Genomic DNA, 23,734 nt, shown 5'->3' with positions numbered 1-23,734 from the left:
ATCTTTTGCCTCTTTTGTATCCCCAGCACTTAGCACAGTACTTGGCACATAGTAGGTGTTTAATAACTATTTATTAATTGGTTTATTGATTGATGAGGAAACTGAGGTCCAGTGAAGGGAATTGTTTTGTCCATGGGTAATAAGTAGTAGGACTAAGATTTGAATCTAAGAAGTAGATGAGGCCCAAAGGAATTAAGTGACTAAGTGACTAAGTGAAGGTCCCACAGAGAATCAGTTCACTAGCTGTAAATCCAGGTCACACGACTTAAAATCTAGAGTTTCCATGACTAAAAAAGGAAAAGAATAGAAATCTCATCCTTGTGAAGTATTTCTGTCACTGTGATATGAAGAGAAGGCTTCTAGTTCCTTATTAGATCCTTATGGAGAATTTCTGGGAAAATAGAAAGAAAAAGAGAAGGTATGGGGCAGCTAGGTGGCACAGTAGATAAGGCACCAGCCCCAGATTCAGGAGTATCTGAGTTCAAATCTGGCCTTGGACACTTCACACTCACTAACTGTGTGACCCTGGGCATGTCACTTAACTCTCATTGCCCCACAAAAAAAGAGAAGGTATAAAGGTATGATATGGGGAGAGGCAGGAGACTATCCAAACAAATTTCACTCTATATTTACTTTCCTATGGAAGAAATCCTGATTTTTCATAGTATTGAAGAAAAGTTTTAATGTAACCATGCTCTGGTAGAATGTCAGAAATCTTTACGATTAGAGAATTTCAGCCCATTTAGCCCAAGTACTGTTCTTATTAAACTTCTAAGTATGTATTTTGTAAAAGGAGAAGCTTGAGCTAGATCCTGCTCAAATTCCTTTCCAGCACTATTATGTTCTGGGATTCTGGGATTCCTTTGAACCCTAAGGTAGTTTCCCAAAGATGATCTCAATGCTAACCAGAACATTATGACTGAGTGACCTTGGCCTTCCAAATGTTAAATAGAAATTTCACTGTTTTCAGAGCAATGAGGTTTTATTTCCTTGAGCCATGGTACCATCAGTTCAGAGTTTTGGGAAACTGTGTAGAGAAAATTTTAAAACATCCTGTCTCTGCAAAGGGGAGCATCAAACAGAACATTAATCCTGAGACTGAAGCTGACATTTATGGATGTATAAACTGGACATTTTTTCAGCTTGTCAAAAACATAAATACCTGCTAATTGAGGAGTGGAAAGTGCATTGTCTGGTGCTTTGTTTAAAAAAATAGGCTTTTCTTCTGAACAGCACTGCCTCAATTAAAGGCCCCCTTTGTACCAGTTTCACCCCATTTTCATTTTATAGTGCTATCATAGTACACCTGAAAGGATCAAACTGCTCTCCAGAGTCAGAGTTTCCACCAAGACAATTAGGTGGTTGGCAACTTTTGAAATTAGAATAATACTGCATTGTAGTACACTGGGAGTTCAAACATTGGCTCTCCTGCCCAGAACCTCCAGGTGGCTCCAAATTGATTGTCTGAGTAAAGCCCTGACTTAGCTACTCACCCTGGCATTTAAAGAACTTTGCCATCTCTCCCCTCTTTACTTAAACAGCCCCATTGACAACTGGCCCCCAATAAGAACTTTTAGCTCAGCTAAATTTTTATTTGAAGGTTGATGGAAAGAACACCCAACCTATAGTCATAAAATCTACTCTTGAATCCCATCTCAACTGTGTACTTACTGTATGACCACAAGTAAGTTATGCACCTTTTGGGGCTCCAGTTTGCTCATCTGTAAAATTAGGGGGTTGAAATAGTTCAAAGGTTCTTAAGATTGGGTCCACAGGTCCCCAAAGAGTTAGTGGATAGATTTCAGGGAGTCTATGAAATTGGATGGGAAAAATGACATCTATTTCGATAGAATTGATTTTTCTTGAAATCTTACAGTTTTTATTTTACTCTGAGAAAGGGTTGATCAACTTTATGAGACTGTCAAAGGGATTCATGGCACAGAAATTTAAGAAATTTTAAAAAAGATCGTCTCTAAAATCTCATTCATTTATAAAATTCTATATTTTCTTGATTCTATTGTAATGAGGGGGAAGCTAAGTGATGCAGTGGATAGACTGCTGGCCATGGAGTCAGGAGGACCTGAGTTCAAATTTGGTCTCAGAAATTTACTAGCTGTGTGACTCAGGGCAAGTCACTTGATCCTGTTTACCTCAGTTTTCTTATCTATAAAATGAGCTGGAGAAGGAAATGGCAAACCATTCCAGTGTCTTTGCCAAGAAAACCCCAAACAGGGTCACAGAGAGTTGGACGTGACTGAAACAACTCAACAACAAAAATTGTAATGAGGATAATCAGAGGAACTCTGATTTGCACCTCTCTCTGAGCTGGGTTTCATGGGGATATACAATGCTGTAGCTCTTAAGTAAAGGGCATGAGCTATCAGGAGCTCCTGATTGGTCTATGAGTAATCTTGTGGATTGGGCAGAAGATGATTGGTGAATGAGGGTGGGGGTTGCATTGAGGACAGTTGGTGACTTTCTTCACTTTGGGTCCTTTCTGGTTTGGAACTTAACTTTTCCTTAGACTTTCAGTAAAATGAAAGGATTTCTCTTGCCTCCCTCAACTCTTACCCCAATCACTAAGGTGGCCAGAACCATATGCACATGGCATGTGTTTGCCTAGATGAGGCTGAGGCTGGAGAAGCTGAAGTAACTTTCTTTCTAATTTAAGTTTATCCTATGGAGCAGAGGTGAATACATATCAATTCTAAGAGATGGATGTTTCTAGTCTTGGCAGTAGCTTTGTGAGTTTCAGATGTTAGGAATTCTTAAGACAAGGTGCTAGTAGACCATCAGGAGGTGATTTCTATAATAGCTTCATAGAGTAAGAGAACTTCATCACTAGGAGAATTCTATACCTGAAGGGCTAAAACCAAAGCTGTGTCTGAATGGCTAGAAAAGCTGGATTTGTGAATTGCTTACTGAGTACAGATCTAGGTTAAAAGTGAAATATTTGTGCTAAAGTCCTATAAAGTTATCTTTCCTCCCAGGAGATTGTAACAAGGGGTTATTGTTTCATGTCTTAAATATTTGTACTTAGGAGTCTCTTGTACTCTAAATATTTCTTTTGTGGAAGAGGAAGTGAATATCTTATATCTGATACCTACTTTGTACACTGAGTGCCTCTCTTGAAGGGCCATTGCTAATCTAATCATAAACCATATACAAGTTTTATTTAAGATATTTCTCCTTTTCTCTCCAGAACTCTCAGGTGGGGTTAATAAGCCAGAGGGAGTTTTTAAAAAGACCTAATTTCCCTCTCTTTTAGGTCAATCTTCTTTAGGACTGCACCTGATCACAAAAGTTCAGGAATGGAAACTCCTTTTGTGGGAAAGGGCACTCCCTGGGTCATGGATGAAAATATGAAATCAGAAGAAGCTAATTTGGGGAAGAAGATTATGAGTCTGGTTTTAGACCTGCTGATTTTGAGGTTTTAGTCCTCTCTTCCCAACTGGTAGGAGACATTCAGGTGAAAATGTTTGACAGGAATGAGAGAAAAGATTATAAGCTTCGGTGACTAGGAGCTCACTGTTGAGAATAGATTCCATTTAATGTTTGGGGGAAGGAAAGGGGCTATGAGTTCATAGGCTCATAGATTAGAGATGTCAGAGGACATTTTGAGGCTAAGCCTTTCATTTTATGGTATTACCTAGAGTTAGAGAGCTTGTAAGTGTCTGAGACAGGGTTTGAACCTCTATCATCTGGCCTCTAAGTCCAGTGCCCTATCATGTTGACTCTAGTCTATTATATTTAAGCTCCTTAAAAGCTTTAAGGTGAAATGTTTGCATCCTCTATATAGAGTACATATGTGACTTGCACATAGTAGGTATAAAATATGCTGAGTTTTATAAATCATTCACTGAATTGGACCACTGAATAACAATGATAATAGTTAACATTTCTATGGTGCCTTAAAGCTTGAAAAACACTTTATAAATACTATCTCATTTATTGTTACAACAACCCTGGGAAGCAGGTGCTATTTTTACCCCCATTTTATAGATGAGGAAACCAAGGTAGCAGAAATTAAGCAACTTTCCCAGAGCCACACAGTTAATAAGTTTTGGGTTCTGGATTTGAATTCAGGACCTTGTGACTCCAGGTTGGATACTTTATTTCCTTTGACACTTGGTTGCCTAACAATAGTGAATAGCACTGAAACCAGAAGTAATATTGATTCAAGAGATCACAGTGTCAGAATTCCAAAAGATCTTAATAAGCTGGAAGAATAAACTTAAGCTAAAAAAAGATGAAATTTAATATTTAGGAAGTCTAGTCTTGCACTTGGATTAAAAAATACCATATGTAGTAGATATGGCTAGAAAGCAATTCAGATGAAAATATAAAGGTGTTTTGTGAGGGGATAGAGAGAGTTTGCAAATTAAATATAAGTGAACAGTGTGATGAATCAGCAAAAAAGAAAATACTCTTGGAAATTGCCTTCCCTTAATTACTCTTGTGATTTATAGTCATAGGCAGTTGTCTGGGACAAAAGAGATAGTGACTTATCCATACTCATTAACTAGCCTATATCAGAGGTAGGGCTTTAGCCCAGTCTCCCAGACTCCTCTACTTACTATGTTTCTGACTCTCTGAACTTGACCATGACTCAGAAGCTTTTTCATGCAGGAATGTCCCTCTACCATGCTGGCCCCCTTCTATCATTGGTGAGCTCTTTCTGGGGCCTCCATTCTGGGGACAAGCCCCCAGGCCAAGTCATGCTTCATTTCCCTCCGATCTGTGCTTTTGATTCTCTGACCTTTGTTACCATGCATCAAGGTGAGTAACTCCCTCTTAAAGTATTGCCGTCTCCTATTAGATCATAAACTCCTTGAAGGGATAGGACTGTCTTTCTTTTTGCTTGCATTTATACCTATAGTTCCTGGCACATAGTAAGCACTCAATAAATGCTTTTTGCCTGTTTACCTAACTACAAAACAACACTCCATCCATTACTTAATCTACCTTTGGTTTCCTTTTAAACTGCACTAATAGAATACAGTATATTTGTATTTGTTTCCTAGTATCTTAGCATAGTGTCTGGAACATAGTGGGTGCTTAAATGCTTGCTGATTTATTTATTTTAGGCTTTAGAATGAGGGAGGTGACGGTTTCATTTTCTGCATAAGACAGATTACATCTAGTTCTGCTACCACATTTTAGAAGGAACATGGAAAAATTGGAGAGCATACAGGAGAGGGCAATAGGAAACCAATGCCATATGAGAAGTGGGGGAGGGAGAGTAACAAGTTGGAATTACAGAAGCATAGAATGTCAAAGTTAGAATGAATCACAATTGAATTTGTTTACAAAATTATGTTGTCTTTTTCTATGTTTTAATGTATGTTAAGCACACAGTACCTAGTCAATATTTGCTGTACTGAAGATGTTCACATCATTCTATTTTTCCTGCATGTTCACTGAAACCCAATTGTTTCTACTGTTCTATTTTGCCTGTGGTAAACATTTAGTAAATAATAGATTTATTTCTGAATGTCATTTCAACTCTGGGTTATGGTTGATCTTTTTCAAGGTTGAAATCTAGTCCATTTTTTTTGGTAGGACAATGAGGGTTAAGTGGCTTGCCCAGGGTCACACAGCTAGTAGCCTGAGGCCAGATTTGAAATAAGGTCCTCCTGAATCCAGAACTGGTGCTTTATCCACTGTGCCTAGCTGCCCACCATGTTCGATTTATATTTTGTAATTGCTGTAGTTGCTACCTGTTCCAATTCTGTAGGTGATATAGTCTTTGGTATTTCTAGTCCATGAGTATCTAGAGATCCAGGTTTTACCATTGCAACTCCAAAATGGTTTTGGGTCCTTATCATTCTTAAATACATAGTTAGATTTTGATAATGTGGCTCCTAAGGAAACCTACATATGTCTAACAGATAACTTCAAATGTTATGGTATAAAGTAGGCAAAAAACATAGTTCCCAGGAATACAGCCCCAGACTTTCCAATAAAGTAAATGTGGATATTTTGGGGACACGTGGCAGATGATTGTTTGCAAATTCCTCAATGTTTGGGGATCGAATGATCCATATTGTGGCCATTCTTCCTCTTGTAAGCTATGCCACATAAAACACAGTCTGATAAGCTTTCCCTTGGTCATGTTTGATTTCACTGTAAATTTTCCCTCATCCCAATCCATGAGTAGCTTTCCTAATGGAGAGTCCTGGGGAATTTCACGGGGTATGCTATTTTGAATCCTCTTCCTGTAATTCAAAATTTGCCTTACTATAACAAAAATAAAAATAGAAATAGAAAATCCACAAAAACAAAGCATTAACATGATCTTATCCCCCCTTTATCTGATTAACTAGACTAAAGTTAGAGACAGGAGTGGGTACTTAGGAGATACTTAGATACCTTGAAAATTTAAATTGACAGGCACATAAAATCAGAGAGAAGAATTTAAAAAAACCAACACACGAACATGGAATTTCTTACCCAACTTGTTTTGCAGAGAAGATCAGAAGATTGAGGGGTTCATCACCCCCTTTCATGGTTGCCAACTGTGATGTTTAAAAATAAATGTATGGGGGGGGCAGCTAGGTGGCACAGTGGATAGAGCACCGGCCCTGGAGTCAGGAGTACCTGAGTTCAAATCCGGCCTCAGACACTTAAGACTTACTGGCTGTGTGACCCTGGGCAAGTCGCTTAACCCCAATTGCCTCACTAAAAAAACAAATAATAATAAAAAACAACAACAAATAAATGTATGGTCACCTATTCCTGTCCCAAATGTAGGGAAAATTAGCTGGACTTTCTAATATATTTGTTACTTAGAAATTAGAGGCTACTGCACCAGTTTTGGGCATTAAGCATTTATTAAAGTATATTAGATATTAGTAAAGAGAGAACACGTGCCTCTGAAAGATATAATGGCCTAGAGAAGAGAGAAAATGGGGAACCCTAGAGAGCTGCACCTGTACTCACCCCATTCCCAAGCCAAAGAAGGCTAGTCTCTGTGTAAGCTTGCTGAGGGCAGGAACAGAGCCTGCCCATAAACATTGTTTAAAGTTCATTGGCTAGCATTACTCAAATCTATTGGTTTGCTGGATTTGAGGGTAGTTTGGCACAGTCATGCTGAGTTCAGAGCCCAGAGACCAGGTCCTCTTGTGGGAACAAAACTTTCAGGCAGGTGTGGTTTTTGGGGCCCCTGGAAGTCCCCAAACCCCTATTATTTTTTCACATAACACTTCCTTACATTGTCAGTGCTAGTCACTTTGATGTAGTCCCAGAATCAACAACATCCCATGTTTCCAAGAAATCCATCCTCTCATTAGACCTTTTGAGCATTTCCTTTTTCAAAGTATACATCTAATCGACCCTTTTAGATTTCTAAGACAATAAATTTCTCAAACCAAATCAAGTTCATGGAATGACAATCTCCATGTAAGCAAAACAATTTTTGTAAGAAAAATAACAGCATGGCTGGTGAGTAAAAGGCAAATAGAATGGCCCTTAGAGCTCTTAGCTACACTAAATGCAAAATTTTTCCTGTCTTTCCTTTCCTACCCCTGAGCTATGGTAGCACTGGGGAAAATCAGGAACCTGATTCTGGAATCTTCAAACCGCACTAGCATATACATAATTTACAGTAATTTGAGTCCTCCCTTCCAACACACCATTTCCCTTCTATTGTGTTCATGGGGTGGACTCTACCCTCTATTTTGGTCCAAGTCATCAAAGAGATGACTTTTCTCATGGTTCTTAGAACATATTGAAGCCACCAAAGTACAGAGCATCACCCTTCATGGTACAGTGTCAGTAAATAATTCCTAAGCTGTTACTAGTCATTTCTACCAGGCTTTCAACTGTTGAAGGATGTATTAACAAAATAGGTAACAAAGGGGAAACACATATATTTTTAAAACCTATGAAATTAAAACTTGGCAAGCATATTATAATACATTAAGACTCATCAGAGCAATTTTATTGCTCCATTAATTCTTGACTTGGGTGGGCAAACTTTCTGTTGCAATCTCCAAGTGGACCTGCCCTGGTGGGCCTTAATGACATAATAATATTCTTTGAAATTTATGAGAGACAAACCTGAGACTTCTCCAGATGTTTCCTGCCTTCATTCTCTAATTTTTCCTTATAAAACGCAAAAGAAATAAAATGGAGTTGGCTTTAATTCTGTGGCTGGAGCACTTTATTCACACTATTTAACTGTAAATTAAATTAAGCCTCATTATTGACCCATTAGGAATCAAGTTGCTAAAGACCTTCTCCAAATTGCACTCTGTTTCATCCCATGTCTTTTACTACTAATATCAGGTCTCAAATGATCTGTCCTATGAGCAGCATGCCATTATGGTCACAGCTGGACTCCTGGATCTCCCATATGTATCACTAATCCCTTTTTCACAGCCACCTACTCTAAGTAGACAGCAAAATATACCCAAAGAGAGGGGTAGAGTAGAATAGTTGGTGTTTTCAAGTAGAATAGGAATTTAAATGTGGAAATGATGGGAGGAAAAAAGATTTTTCTTGATTTCTCCCTCAAAATTGGTGTGTATAAAATACATAAAGGTAGGGGAAAGTTTGAGTAACTGCTATGTCATATAATATATCCCCCAAATTCTTATTCCTTGACATTTAAAAAAAAATTTTTTTAAGTGAGGCAATTGGGGTTAAGTGACTTGCCCAGGGTCACACAGCTAGCAAGTTTTAAGTGTCTGAGGCCGGATTTGAACTCAGGTCCTCCTGACTCCAGGGCCGATGCTCTATCCACTGCACCACCTAGCTGCCCCTATTCCTTGACATTTTCCAGCTTATTCTAATATATCCTAAATAAGTATCATATACTCATGTATGTATATATGTATGTATGTGTATTATAAAAGCATCTAAGTAAAATGTTTATTGATATTAAATTGAAAACACTTGTGTCCACACCACATTCTGCCTGCTTTTTAGTGTGTCCTTTGAACAGTGCTAAGAGCTGCTTGATATAGACTAGTTTCTAATTTGAGAGTGATGCAGATTATTGAAAGCCATAATCAAATTTAAATATGTACCAAGTATTGGTCAGTTTGATCTTCACATATCTCATAAAAATATGCAATGTGACCCATTAAAATAACGAAGAAAACATTTTTATATAGGTTCAATCAGTATGTCTAGTGAACATGTATTTGTGGTTGTTGAGTCATTTCAGTCCTGTCCAATTCTCTGTGACTCCATTTGGGTTTTTCTTGGAAAAAATACTAGAGTGATTTGCCATTTCCTTCTACAACTCATTTTACAGATGAGGAAACTGAGACAGAGTTAAGTGACTTGCCCAGGGCCACACAGCTAGTAAGTGTCTGAGTCTGGATTTGAACTCAGGTCTTCCTGATTCCAGGCCTGGCTCTGGATCCACTTAGCCACCTAGCTGTCCAAACATGTATTACTGGTTTTCAAATTCATGTAGAAGTGATTTATAAAATAAAATTCACCTAAAGAGAATTACTGAATACCTAGCAGTCTTTTAAAATTGTGTACTTTTTCTAGCAATGTATACAAATCATACAACTACTACTTTAAGGGTGTTCAGGTGATTAAAAATGTTCACAATGGGTCCTTATATTTGGAAGGCTAGGATTGAGTTCTTGCTTATGATAGTGAGAATAACATTTGGAATATGTTAGGATATTCATCATCTCCAGAAATGACATGAAATCCTAGAAATGGAAAATGAGTCGGCTAATATAGAACAACATAAGAACCTGGATCTTGTATTACACACTTTGACAATTCAACCAATCCTGCATTGTTCTTCTGATAGAAGAAACCAGGAATGTCATGGCAAGACACGAATGTATTTCTTGACATGAATCTAAAAGAAAAGGCATTTTGCAATTTCATTTAATAGTCTTTTATTTTGATAAAATTTGAAATTTTGAGATTTTGACATCTATTTGTAATTTTTCTTCCTATGCCATCTGTAGTAATACATTTTGTGAGTTAATAATTTTCTCTACAAAGTATTATTTTGTATTATTGTACTAAATTAGTCTTGCCTAGATTTCAATTCATGCATGACTTCTTCAACTATTTGGAAATTTGATAATCAAACTTATGTCCATCTGATCCATATTCCTTATTCCTTAATTAATCATGTGTCTTTTTGCAGTAATTGTCATTGTAGACTGAAGAGCCTCAATCTTTTTTTTTTTTTTTTGTGGCGCAATGAAGGTTAAGTGATTTTCCCAGGGTCACATAGTAAGTGTCAAGTGTCTGAGCACAGATTTGAACTCAGGTTCTCCTGAATCGAGGGCTGGTGCTTTATCCACTGCACCACCTAGCTGTCCCCAGAGCCTCAATCTTTTTAGTTTATCTTTACAATTCTTATTCTAACCCTCACTCTCATTGTCTCTTTCTCGACTCCTCCCTCTCTTTTTACTTTCTATCCAGCTCACTTTAAATATTTTTCTCTAGAACTTTTCCATTTTATGATCTAAATACTTAAGATTATTTGGAATGATTCTAGTTTTAGAAGAGGGATATCTAACCACACCAGTTTGCTTTTATTTGGTATAAAACTCTAGGTGTCAGTGGCAGCTGGGTGGCACAGTGGATAAAGCACTGGCCCTGAATTCAGGAGGTCCTGAGTTCAAATCTAGCCTCAGACACTTGACACTTACTAGCTGTGTGACCCTGGGCAAGTCACTTAACCCCAATTGCCTTACCAAACAACAACAAAAAATACTCTAGGTGTCTAGTCAACTCCAATAAGCAATTTTTGACATTTTACTTCCAGCATATCATCTGCATATAAAATATGTGACATTTTTCCATCAAGAGTAAGACTCTGTGCAAAGATGCAGACCACTGGAAAGAACTACTCCCAAATCACGTGCTTCACTATTCTCATCTTCAAAAGAGTGGAGTAACTGGTGCCAACCAACTTTTGCCAAGAAAGGCAATTATTTCTATGGCAAAACTTTTTTCCTTAGAATTTAAATCACTTATCCCCCCCCCCAAATGGTTAAATATCTTTAGTTCAAGTTGGAAGTGTGTGTGTGTACATATGTGTTTCTATGTGTGTATCTCTCTTTCATAATCTGAGGTCACTTGCTGATAGTCAGGGGTTGCAGTTGGAAACAAAGATTGTATGAGGTCATCTAATACTGTCCTTCTTTGCTTATTGAGTATTTCTCATCCTTCCCCAGTATCCTCTTTGCTTCTTTACTCCCATTCTTCCCAATTCACTTTATTTTCCCCTTTTCTCATTATATCCCTTTCCTTTCTTTTTTCTTTTTATCCTTTCTAATGATTATCAATGATTATCTCTCTACATTTCCTCTTCTCTCCTGATTTCTGCAATTATTTTCCCATCTACCTTCACGCTTCTTCTTTCCATTTTTCAATTTTCTCCTGCTTTGTCTCTCTTCTTGTCTTCTTATTCCTCCCTTCACCTTTATTCTCCCTATCAATATTTATTGCTACCTGTCTCCAATTTCCAAGGAAATAAGGTGGAAGACTTGAATTATTGTAAAATGCACATTACTAACACTCCCTGACTAAACATTCACTTGAGCTTCTTTGTGAATAATACAAACTGCCCAAAAGTTCAAAATTTGGTCAACTTTATTAATTACTTCGGCCCTAGAAAATTACTTCTTTTTAAATATTCCTAAAAGCATTGGCCCTATATCCTGCTGCAAAGATTGTGGAATGCATCTAGTGAACTATTGGTGTGGTGCTGTCCACTAATTCAGTGCTGAACCAACCTGCTAACTTTGCCATAGTTGATGGCTATTCATGTTGCCTGTTTCTCTGAGGAGTTGCAACAACTTTCTAAATGCCCTCTTCCATTTCTCCTCCTGAGAGGGACTTTTCTCTTCTTTTAAACAGCAAAACGAGGAAAAACTGTCTATTCTTATCCATTTTTTCACCTCACACTCATTTTTCAACACCTTGTAATATGACTTCCAACCTCATTATGTAACTAAAACTGCTCTCTCCGAGGTTACGTGTTATCTATTATTGTTCAGACTCATTGGCCTTCTATTAGTGTTTATGATTCTTGATCTTTCTGCAGTATTTGCTGTTGTGGACCACATATTTTTCCTAAATAACCTCTTCTTCCTGGCTTACCATGACCCCTTCTTTTCCAATTCTATTCTTACCTAACTAGCTACTCCTCAGTCTCTTTTTCTGGATAATCAACCTTATACTATCCTTGACTATATGTATGTAACTATATATCTGTGTAATCTTTGTCTACCCTCACTATTGGTGATCTCATCAAACCCCATAGGTTTAATTATCACCTCTGTATAGATAGCTCAAATAACAGTCTTGTCTTTGCCTGCAGTTCAATTCCATATCAGTAAGTATCTATTGGACCTTGCCAAGATGGATGTCCAATAAGCATCTCAACACAGTATGCCCTGAAGTCTTCCCTGTATCTTAGCATCTCTAGATCTGTTGAGGGCAACATCATTCTTTTAGTCACCAAAATTCACAATTTAGGGATAGTCATCAATTGGAGGTCTCTCTCAGCTCAGTACCCACACATATGTGGACAATTTTCTTTCTTTTTCTTTTTTTTAAAATTAATGCTTGCTGAGTAGATGAATGAGTACAAGTGATTCAATGGTTTACCTCATCAAGGCAACAGCTGAATATTTTTTTTTTCTGTGTGGGGCAATGGGGATTAAGTGACTTGCCCAGGCTGACAAAGCTAGTAAGTGTCAAGTGTCTGAGGCCAGATTTGAACTCAGGTCCTCCTGAATCCAGGGCTGGTGCTTTATTCACTGTGCCACCTAGCCACCCCATACATGGATAATTTTCAATCCAGCAAAGTTGGTACTCTGAAACAAATAAACAAACAAATAAATGATTAAATAAACAAACAGATAAATTAATGAATGAATGAATGAATAAATAAATAAATGGACTCAACTAGAATAATAAGAGTTGATTTTAGAAATAATTTAATCCAACCTCTCATTTGACTAATGAGGAAACAGAGAAAATTACATTCCCAAGGTTACATAGGCACTAAGCCAGGATTTTAAACAAAGTGCACAGAGTCAGGTTTAGTGACCTTTCCACTACACCTTAAAGCAGACAGCACCTAGTTATTTACTTACTAGGAACCATAATGTGTGTGTTTTAGTGACTTTTAAAAGTTAATTCGGGGCAGCTAGATGGCGCAGTGGTTAAAGCGCCGGCCCTGAATTCGGGAGTACCTGAGTTCAAATCCGGCCTCAGACACTTGACACTTACTGGCTGTGTGACCCTGGGCAAGTCACTTAACCCCCATTGCCTGCAAAAAAAACCAAAAAAACAAAAAAACAAAACAAAAAAAAGTTAATTCATAAACTATTTATTGAGTATTTGCCATGAATTGAGTACCAAACTAAGCAAAGTTGTAGAGGTAAGATGACTTCTCATTTCATTATTTTTTATGAAATTATAATTATATGTTCTATGTAGATTTTATGGAGGCTCCAGCTCTTCTCTTCCATCCCATCTCCACTCCTTTCACTCAAGCACTGAAGACTCCCTCCTGATACCAGACAAAGCAATAGCTCATCATGGGGACAAAACATTAGAGAAAGCACCCAAAACACAAGATTCAAAATTCTATTTTGAAGAATGAAGTAGACTATCTTTATAAATCCTCTACTAGATTAGTTGTGCTAACAGAATAACCTACCTTGCATTGCATTGCCTCCACATTATCAGCCATCTAGGCTTTATGTATCAAGTGCAAAGGACATGCCCCTCTATGTTCCTAATCTCCATTCTAATAGCCAGCATTACTTCACAGGCTCATCTGTACTTGGTTCTTTTACCTCCTACCCTATTCTATCATTCCTTTTAAAACTTACAATTTATACTCAATGAACTTCCATGCAGTCATGAATGTTATAAGCAACATTCTCTTCTTGGCTTCAACTGAAATCCAACTCTTCCTTGAGCACTATACATTCCTTGTAACCCTTTCCACTGGAAGCCACTCCTTGCCCTACTCCCCTCTAGCTCAAAGGATCATTTAGAGTAGTAGGTAAACTCTTTGCTTCCCATTGTTGTTTCTATGCTATTATGTGGCCACAATCCTTCAAAATCTTTTTTTTAGAGGTTCATGCAATCTTTTACACATCCTTGTGTTATTGACCTTCAGATCACTTTTTCAACTTTCTTAAAGATTTTAGTAACTGACTTATTATCTTCCTTCCTCTTCATTTTGTCACTTGCCATCACCCAATGCACTAAACACCCTCCCAATAATAGTAAAAAATAGTATTTATATAAAAATTTATAGTTTTCAAAGTATTTTACAAAGATGATCCAATTCTATCCTTAAAGCAATCCTGGGAAGTAGGTGCTATCATCCTTCATCTAATATTTGATATTATACAGATGAAGAAACTGAGGCACAAAGACATCAAGTGACTTGCCCAAGGTCACATTAAAAGTAAGTATCTTGGGCCAGCTAGGTGGCACAGTGGATAAAGAATCAGCTCTGGATTCAGGAGGATCTGAGTTCAAATCCAACCTCAGACACTTGATGCTTACTAGCTGTGTGACCCCGGGCAAGTCACTTAACCCTCATTGCCCCAATTTGAACTTAAGATTTCCTGATTCCAAGGATTTCAGTTGAAGCCAATATTATATATATATTAGGTCACCAAGCTGCCTGGGGACCATATCTTATATAAACATTGTATCTTATGCAGTGCTTAGCTCTATGCATGGTAGGTGTCAAGAAGAGCTGTTTGTATTAACCCAATAAAACTAATGTGGTAAGCATGTACCATTTATCCTGGACTCAGTATCACTCCTAGGAATAAAATCTAATATGTAAGTTTCTCTCAGCCTCTGCCTTCCCCTGATATAGCTTTCAGAAGCAGTTATGAAAAAAATAATGTCCATTGTCAGGTCATGAAAGAGCTGTTGATACTTTTCCATTCAAGTCTCGAGATTTTCAAAACCCCTCAGCATCAAAAAAGGATAACTTACATGGAATGTGAATTTGTCCTCTTAATAGTCTCCATTTCCTCATAGCTGCTTAGTACCCAGTAAACCTCTCAGGGCAAGAAGGGATGAGTTATGAGTGCTGCTAAGTAGGGCTCTTTCCACCATATTTGAGGGAGCTTCTAACTGCTTGAAATCAATCCCCATGGCATTCTTCTAATAAATCTGTCCTGCTACTAATTGTGCATGATCTGTGTATCTTCCTTCCGGAGAATGCTTAGACTCACTAATGCTCATAGGGCTTTCTTGGGGTAAGAACATTAAGTGCTTAATAAAGGTCTGTTTATTGATTGGTTATGGCAGCAATTTTGTATAGAGTGTTTCATGATATAGGTATTTTGCTAAGTTTTTTTCATGTAAGTATATATTCACCATACAGGTATAGCCCAATTTAAGAAACACTAAAAAGATCCTAGGTTGATAGCTGGAAGAAAACAGACATCACAAATCTCTGAATAACAGAACTTTAGAGTTGGAAGGGACCCTTCAGTTCATCTAGTACAACTTATAGAGAAAAGGAAACCTCATGATGTCATGAGACATCTGCTTGAAGACTTCCAAGAAAGGGGAAGCCATCACCTCTCAAGGAGGCTCATTCCACCTTTAGAAACCTCTAATTGTTAGGAAAATTTTCCAATATTGAAATTAAATTAACCTCCTTGAAACTTTTACCCATTGCTCTTGGTTTGACCCCTGCAATTAAATATATCAAGTTTAATCCTTCTGTCACATGACAGCCCTTCAGATACTTGAAGATGATTATTTCCTTCCTGAGTATTTTAGGCTAAATGTGCCCAACCAATCCTCATATGTCATAGGCTCAAGGTCCTTTATCATCCTGGTATCCTTCCTCTGGAATGTACCAGTTTATCAATGTACTTTTTTAAAATATATTTTTTTATTTTCAACTGATCCTCAGTAGAAACAAAAAAGGTACTTAATGTATTCAAAGTTACAGGAATGTTTCTCTCTCTTCCCTACCCCCTCATTTTGGTCTAGAAGTGTCAGCAGGCATCTTAGGCTTTAGACAAGGCCTCCTTGACAGCCTGAACAATGGTGTCCTTGTTGATGCCAAACATCTTCAGCAGCTCTTCTGGCTTCCCACTTCTGGGGATGCTGGCAACTGCCAGGAGGCTGACAGTGATTCCAGGTTCACCCACTATGGCAGAAGCCACAGCCTCTCCTATGCCACCCTCATAGTAATGGTCTTCCACAGTCAGGATGTGGCCATGGGTTGCCCGGGCACTGTCAAGGATGAGCTTCTAATCCAAGGGCTTGATAGTAAAGTGATCAAGCACTCAGATATTGATCTTTTCTATCTTCAGCTGCTTAGCAGTTGCCAAGGCTTCGTGGAGGGTCACCCCAGCTCCAATCACAGTCACCTGGTCATTCTTGCTCTTCAGAACCACCTTAGCCTGGCCAACCTGGAAGTTTTCATTGATGCTGTAAATGATCATGTTTCTGGGTGGCTGGTCCTTATGAAACAAATGCCCTTTGTGTTGGCAGCTGACTCTACTGCTTTCTCAGTAGCCACAGCATCACTTGGGTAAAAGACTGTTCCATGGCCTCCCACACATGTTCCGGAACATGGCAAGATCTTCAAGGGCCATCTGAGAAGGCCCATCTTCACCAATGGACACTCCACAATCCAAGCCTCAAAGGTTGATGTTGCTCTCAGAGATGGCTGCCATCTGGATCTGGTTGAAGGCCCTGGCGAAGAAGGCAGCAAAGGTGCTGCAGAAAGGCACAGTCAGGTCCTGTGTGGCACAGCCCATGGCAATGCTCACCATGTTCCGTTCTGCAATGAAACAATGAAGCCATCAGGATGTTCCTTCTTGAAGAGTACTAAAAAGGTTGAATTCTTGGTGTCCCCATCCAGGGCAATCACACAGTCACTGGCGTGCCCCAGTTTGGCCAGGGCCATGCCATAGGCTTTGCGGGGGGCCATCCTGTCTCCAAGTTTGTAATTTGGGGGAGAGGGCATCTGGATGTTAGTGATGTTCACTGTTGGGGCACCCTCTTTGGGGAGGGTAGCTAGAATCTTCTTCTTGCTTTGGATTTGGCCATAGATTTCCTCAATGACCTGTTCTGCCATGTTATTGGGGAGGGCCTTCCCATGCCAAGATTCCTTATCTTCCACACCCAAGATTCCTCTGCCCTTATATGTCTTTGCAATGACAACCAGTGGCTTGTGCTTGCTGTGGTCGAAGGCCTTGCAGAGTTCTTCCATACTGTGTCCATCCACCATGATGGCGTTCCACCCAAAGGCTTCACATTGCTTCTGGTACACTTCCACTTGGTGCTGCAGTGCAGCAGGGTCACTCTGGCCCAGCCGGTTAATGTCGAGGATGGTGACCAGGTTGTCCAACTTGTAGGATCCCATGAAGGCCATGGCCTCCCAAACTGATGGAGCCTTCAGATATCTCCCCATCGCCCAGCAAATAACAAACATGGTAGCTGGCTTTGTCGAAGTATTTGCTTGTATAGGCCATTCCACAAGCTGCTCCAAGCCCCTGGCCCAGAGAGCCAGTAGCCACATCTGTTAAGGCTTGTTTAGGGACCAGGTGGCCATTTAGAATGGAGCTGATCTTCTGCAAGTTCAACAGCTCAGCCTCTGGCAGGAAGCCAGCCTCAGCCCACACTGCATAGAGGATGGGAGCCACATGACCCTTGGAAAGCACAAAACGGTTGTTGCTGGGGGTCCCTGGGGTCCTGGGGCTTGTACTTCATGGTGTGGAAGAAGAGGACTGCCAGATCTCTGCCGCACTGCAGCATGATGTGGAGTGGCCCGAGCCGGCCATAGTGGTGTCTTGGATGGAGTTGATGTGCAGCTGGTTGGCGGTGTCCTTCAGTGCCTGCAGTTTCTGTCGGTCCAGTTTATGGTCATCCTCCATGGTAAAGGGGGTTGGCGTGGATCCCGAGTCTGTGGCAGAGGCGGCCGCAACATGAGCAAAGGGGAGCCCGGAGAGGAAGAAGGAGGAAGAGGAGTATCAATGTACTTTTTAAACCATAGCACATAGGACTGGATACAGTGACATAAAGATCCTATCTGAAGAGGGTTGAACACACTAGCAGCACATTATTTCTGGAAGCTATGCCACTTTTAATGTAGCCTAAGATCACATTAGTTCTATTGGCTGACACATCATTCTGCTGCCCCATATTGAGCTTACAATCTATTGAAATCACCAGATCTTTTTTTCAGAACTACTCTCTATCCATACCTTTCCCATCTTAAAATGTAAAATTGATTTTGGGGCAGGGTACTCAACTGTAAGGCCTTATATTTATCTCTATTGAGTTTCTCTTCTTAGACAAAGCTCAATACTTTATCTTGATGATGATAATGATGATGACAACTAACATATAATGTTAGAGTGAATCCAGCTGATCAGTTCTGAATTCATCTCACTGTGTTATCATATAGTCTCTCCATTTTCTCCAAAAGGATAGTATAGGATACTTTATCAAAAGGTTTTCTAAAATTTAGGTAAATCATGCCCACATTTCTTGCATCTATTTATTTAATAATTCTGTTAAAAAGTAATTGAGGGGGGCAGCAAGGTGGCACAGTGGATAAAGCACCGGCCCTGGATTCAGGAGTACCTGAGTTCAAATCCGGCCTCTGACACTTGACACTTACTAGCTGTGTGACCCTGGGCAAGTCACTTAACCCTCATTGCCTTGAAAAAAAAAGAAAAAAAGTAATTGAGGTAAGTACAGTGTAATCTGCTTTTTTAAACAAATTTAAATTCTTATTTTAAGAAAAAACAAAAATGAGCACTTCCAAATGTAAGCCACTAAAAGAACACCAAAAGAGGATTATATAGGAAACCACGTATCTCTATGCTATACTGCTTGTTTTTTTAATATATAATGTATGGTAAATTGGACTTACTGCTTTTAAAACTGTCCTGTTTGTCAGTGATCCCTTCTGAGCTGCCTTATGTATTCTTGTGTGTCATTTTACAAAGGTTTTGATGGGTGGTTCTGGAGAAGACTTTTGAGAGTCTCTTGAAAAGCAAGGAGATCAAATCACTCAATACTTAAAGAAATTAATTCAGACTACTCATTGGAAGGACAAATACTGAAATTGAAGCCTGAATACTTCGGTCACATAATGAGAAAACAGGAATCACTTGAAAAGAACTTGATTTTGGTAAAGATTGAAGGCAAAAGGAGAAAGAGATGGCAGAGGATGAGATGAGTAGTGTCACAGAAGCAATGAACATGAGTTTGGACAGACTTCAGGAGATAGTGGAGGATAGAAGGGCTTGGCATGCTATGGTCCACGGGATCACAAAGAGTTGGACATGACTGAACAAAAGAACAAGAACAACAATCTATTTTTCTTCTTTTTCTTACATTACCGTTATTCTCCCTAATACATCAACTGAAGCAAAAACAGGAAAATAAACTTGCAACAATAAGTATATTCAAGAAAAATAACCCCCCATGGCAGCCATGTCTGAAGAAGTGTTTCTACTTCTTCAGTGTGAGTCCATCAAAATGGATTCATCATAGGGATTCTGGAGATATTACTCATTATTGCTTTGATTAAGGTTTCCAACTCTGATGAAATTGTTTTTCTTTACAGTGTTATTGTTATGGTATAATTTGTTTTCTTGTTTTTTTCACTTTGCATCACTTTCTACTTCCCAGAATTCTCTGAAATCATCTTTCATCATTTCTTATTGTGAAATAATATTTCATTAATTGATATGCTACAATTTGTTCTACCATTTTACAACTGATCAGAACTTTCTTCTTTTCCAATTCTTTGCTTTTCTTTTCCCCCTTTTTAATCAGTTCTTTGGGATCAGGAAGTTTGTTTTGCTTGCAAGTAACTGTTCCTTCCTCAATATTATTTTCTCTCTTAACTACTCCCTTCTCCCTGTCCCTGCCTATTTCCATATTGCATTTGATGTATTTCCATACCAAGCTCTTTTGGTGGACATAAGCGTGTGTGTGTGTGTGTGTGTGTGTGTGTGTGTGTGTGTGTGTGTGCACTTAACTCTCCTTTGGTCAATCAGCTAAGAGTAAAGTTCATCTGATGCTTCCTCCCACTTACCAATTCTTTGATGTTTTTAATCTTACTTTTTTCATACATCCCAATTATGAGAAACACTAAATTTCACCTCTTATTTTTTGAGTTGCAAATCAGTTGATCTTTTCACTGTACCAGTGAACAAGAATATATTGGTTCCCCGAATTTGTTTCAATCATCATATTTTAAACTCTCACAAAGAACTTACTACTATATAAGAAATCAATGTACAATCTTTTCATAAAGAACAATGAAATAAAATTATTGATTGAAATAAAGGATCTATGAAGTAACATATCGCATGAAAATTCTAGGATTCTTCCATAGCATAAATAATTATTCCCTATTTTATTTGCCTTGCAAATTTAGCTTTTCATAATCAGTACATGCCACATTATCCCATTTTTCTTTCAATTGCCATTATCTATGGGAATATCAGTGCATCTAAGAAATAAATGATGATCAATCCTTATAATGCTGAACCAAAGGCACTTTATGAATTTACTTTTCTGAATCACTAAGGAAATATTAAATTCATTTCAGTATTGGTTTACTGTTAAGTATGCCATTTTATTATCATTTAGGTTTTTTTAAAAAAGGAATCAACAGTAATTATGCATGGTATAATATTAGTTCCATTTATATATTCCTTTAATGTTTTCAGAAACTTAATATACATTATATTTTTTAATACCCATAATAACCCTGTGAGGTAGATGCATTTGTGTCCTGGTAGATATTTAATAAGTGGCTTTCCCCAAAATGTACTCATTATACACTTTTTAAGTTTAATCTACATTATTAACATTTTATCCATCACTTTTTTGAATCTAGACATTCACCAAAACAATAAATTAAGCCCTGATTTGTAGCATTGGTTGACCCTTGAGGTATAAATGATCATACTCAAAACTTAACAATTCACTATATTGAGCTGATTGGAGCTGGCTTCAGCACATCCCTGGCCAATGTTCTCATTAACCTGTTTTAGAGATGATGAAACTTAGATTCAGAGATATTAAGAAACTTGTCCAGCATCACACAGCTGGTATGTCTAAAGTGTGAATTAAACTCATATCTTCTCTTTTTTCTTTTTGGTGTGAGGCAATTGGGGTTAAGTGACTTGCCTAGGGTCACACAGCTAGTAAGTGTTAAGTGTCTGAGTTTTGAACTCAGGTCCTCCTGAATCCAGGGCCGGTGCTCTATCCACTGTGCCACCTAGCTGCCCCAAACCCATATCTTCTTGACTCCAAGCCCAGTGCTATGTTTGCTGCCCTATTATATCTATTAACTCAAATATTTGATCTTTCTTCAAAGCATAGCTCAGGCATCATCTTCTCCATGAGTACTTCCCTTATCTTCCCTAGTTGTGGGTCTTCTCTTATTCCTCAATTTTCCTTTATTATACATATCTGGGTGCATATTTTATACCTTGAGTAGAATGTAAAGGTTGTTGAGGGCTGGGCTATTTTCTCTTTTCTTTGTATTTTCCTAAGCCCTCTCCTAAAACTTCAAAAATATTTGTTGAAGGAACTGAATTTGTAAAGCACATTGAAACACCAAAAAAGTTCTTAAGATACCTTGTAGCCAAAAGGATGGGAATTTTGGAATGGTTGTTTTATATGATGTTATATTAATTTCAGACAATCTATTACAAACAGGGAAATTGCTGGTAATTGGGAAAAAGAAAAAACTGTGGCTTATGTTAAGAAAGACATTAAGGCATTGAAAAGGAAAGCCTTGACAAATAATACATCCTGAAGAGTTGGATGCAATGTAGGTACTATGACAATATAGGTGCTATGAATTAGCTGGGAGAAATTTGTCAACAAACAGAAGAGAGGGGAATCATGATCTCTGGGGACAGTGTAGAACTACACGTAGTTTAAGTCCCCTAATGCCATCTTGAGGCCATAGTAATAATCACAACCGGGAGACTTCTAGGAACTAAGGCCCCAGCTTTTCATTGGAAGAATTAAATTCTTAGGTTGAAGGTCTAAAACATTATGATGTCAGTTATAGCAGTAAAATAAAGGGAATATCTGAAATAATTATTCAGAAAGTTATTGGAGGCTTCACGAATAGCTCACTGGACTTGGAGTCAAGAAGACAGGTTCAAATATTGAACTCTTACCTTGCTGTGTGACTCCAGGAAAATTAGTTGTGTGCCTTACTATCTCAGGTTCCTCAAATATAAAATGAAGGTGTTGAACTCAATGGCCTCTAAAATTCTTTTCCAGCTTTAAATCTATGATTCTATGGAAATAAAAGGGTATGCTCACCTAAAATCTGTTCATAATTTATAAAAATAAGACAAAAAAATTAAAGACAATGACAAAAATTTAACCAGAACCTAGTCTTAGTAGAGGCAGGATGGCTTTGTGGAAAGATCACTGAACTGGGACTCTAGAGAGTGGTGTTTAAATTCTGGCTCTGAGTGGATACCAGGTATATCACCTTGCATAAGTAATTTAATCTTTCCATAGAGTCAAATTTCTTCATTTGTAAAATGAGCAAAAACAAGGGTTTGTTTCCATGTTAACTTGGTAGGAAGCTTCTAGCAAAATAGTTCCTCAGAAACCTCTGTTTGGCTCAACTTAATATTTTTATGAATGATTTGGATAAAAGTATAGACAGCATCCTTATCAAATGTATAGTGGCTAAAAGGCTGGGAGGATAGCTAAGAGGGATGATAATCAGGCTTTCCAATGATATTGCCAGGTTAGAACACTGGGTTAAGTCTTATAAGATTGAACTTCATCAAGATGGTACATATTGAAAGGGTACCTGCTGAGTTGGCTGTTATAGTCAGTGACTGAATTCATTGGGACTGTATAAGGCAGAGTAGGTTTGTGTGTAATGTGGTCATACATGGTCATAAAAAGCTTCCACTTCACTTTGTGAGACCTGGTGCTAGAGCCCACCAAAATGCTGTACCCATTCTAGTGTGCTTCAGATCAGCCAATAGGAAACCTAGACTGAAATGCATTTTCACTTCCTAGTGAAACCCAAGGAAGGTGAAATATTTATTTGGGCAACTTATCTGACTTTGCTGCCACCAATCAGATTAAACTGGGGTCCTTGAGAACATCATGGGGAAAAAATAAAAATGTTTTTCTAGTTCCTAATTGTGCCTTTAAGAAGATATGACTGTGGACCAAGCCAGAACAGCTTTCATTATTCTGGGCCCAGTAAAGAGAAAGCCATTTATTTTTCTGAAGAGTGGAAAATAGAATTCTCCCATCCTTCCCAGATGGGCAGTAGGACAGATGATGATGATTTACCAACTTATAGACATGGAATGGAAATTTGGAGTGATGTAAAGGGGCTGCCAACTGCAGAAAGTGAGAAGTATTCTTTTCTTTTTTCAGTTGAAGTTGCTGGTTAAAAATGAAAACCAGACTTAAAACTTGCATATAGAATTAAGTTAGCCTCATTTCTCCAGCTTCCTGAACAAGAGCATGTCAGAGTAAGAGTCATGTTTTCATTGGAGAAGGAAGGCTGCTTCAGAAGGAGTGGCTCATCTATCCTCCTGCTCTGTTCTTTGGGTGTGGGAGAGCTGGGTTTCTCCTAAAAAAGCAGTACAGGTCTGTACCTGACAACCTCATTGCCATCACTGCATAAACTTAATAATGAAATAATTATACCATCACCCAGATTTCATCTTGAATATTTTAACAGGATGGGTCTTGCTTTTGT

The 23,734-nt window shown here is 38.3% G+C and overlaps 2 pseudogenes; one reads left to right on the top strand and one right to left on the bottom strand.

The window, feature by feature from the left end:
- Positions 1 to 16,004: 16,004 nt before the first annotated feature.
- LOC122750529 lies at positions 16,005 to 17,882 on the bottom strand (annotated as a pseudogene).
- A 51-nt stretch (positions 17,883 to 17,933) lies between these two features.
- LOC122746504 lies at positions 17,934 to 23,508 on the top strand (annotated as a pseudogene).
- Positions 23,509 to 23,734: the final 226 nt, after the last annotated feature.

This window comes from Dromiciops gliroides, chromosome 1, assembly GCF_019393635.1.
Source record: "Dromiciops gliroides isolate mDroGli1 chromosome 1, mDroGli1.pri, whole genome shotgun sequence".
Lineage (NCBI taxonomy): Eukaryota > Metazoa > Chordata > Mammalia > Microbiotheria > Microbiotheriidae > Dromiciops > Dromiciops gliroides.
Note: the sequence above shows the minus strand (reverse complement) of the source record. Positions and strands in the feature narration are given on the sequence as shown.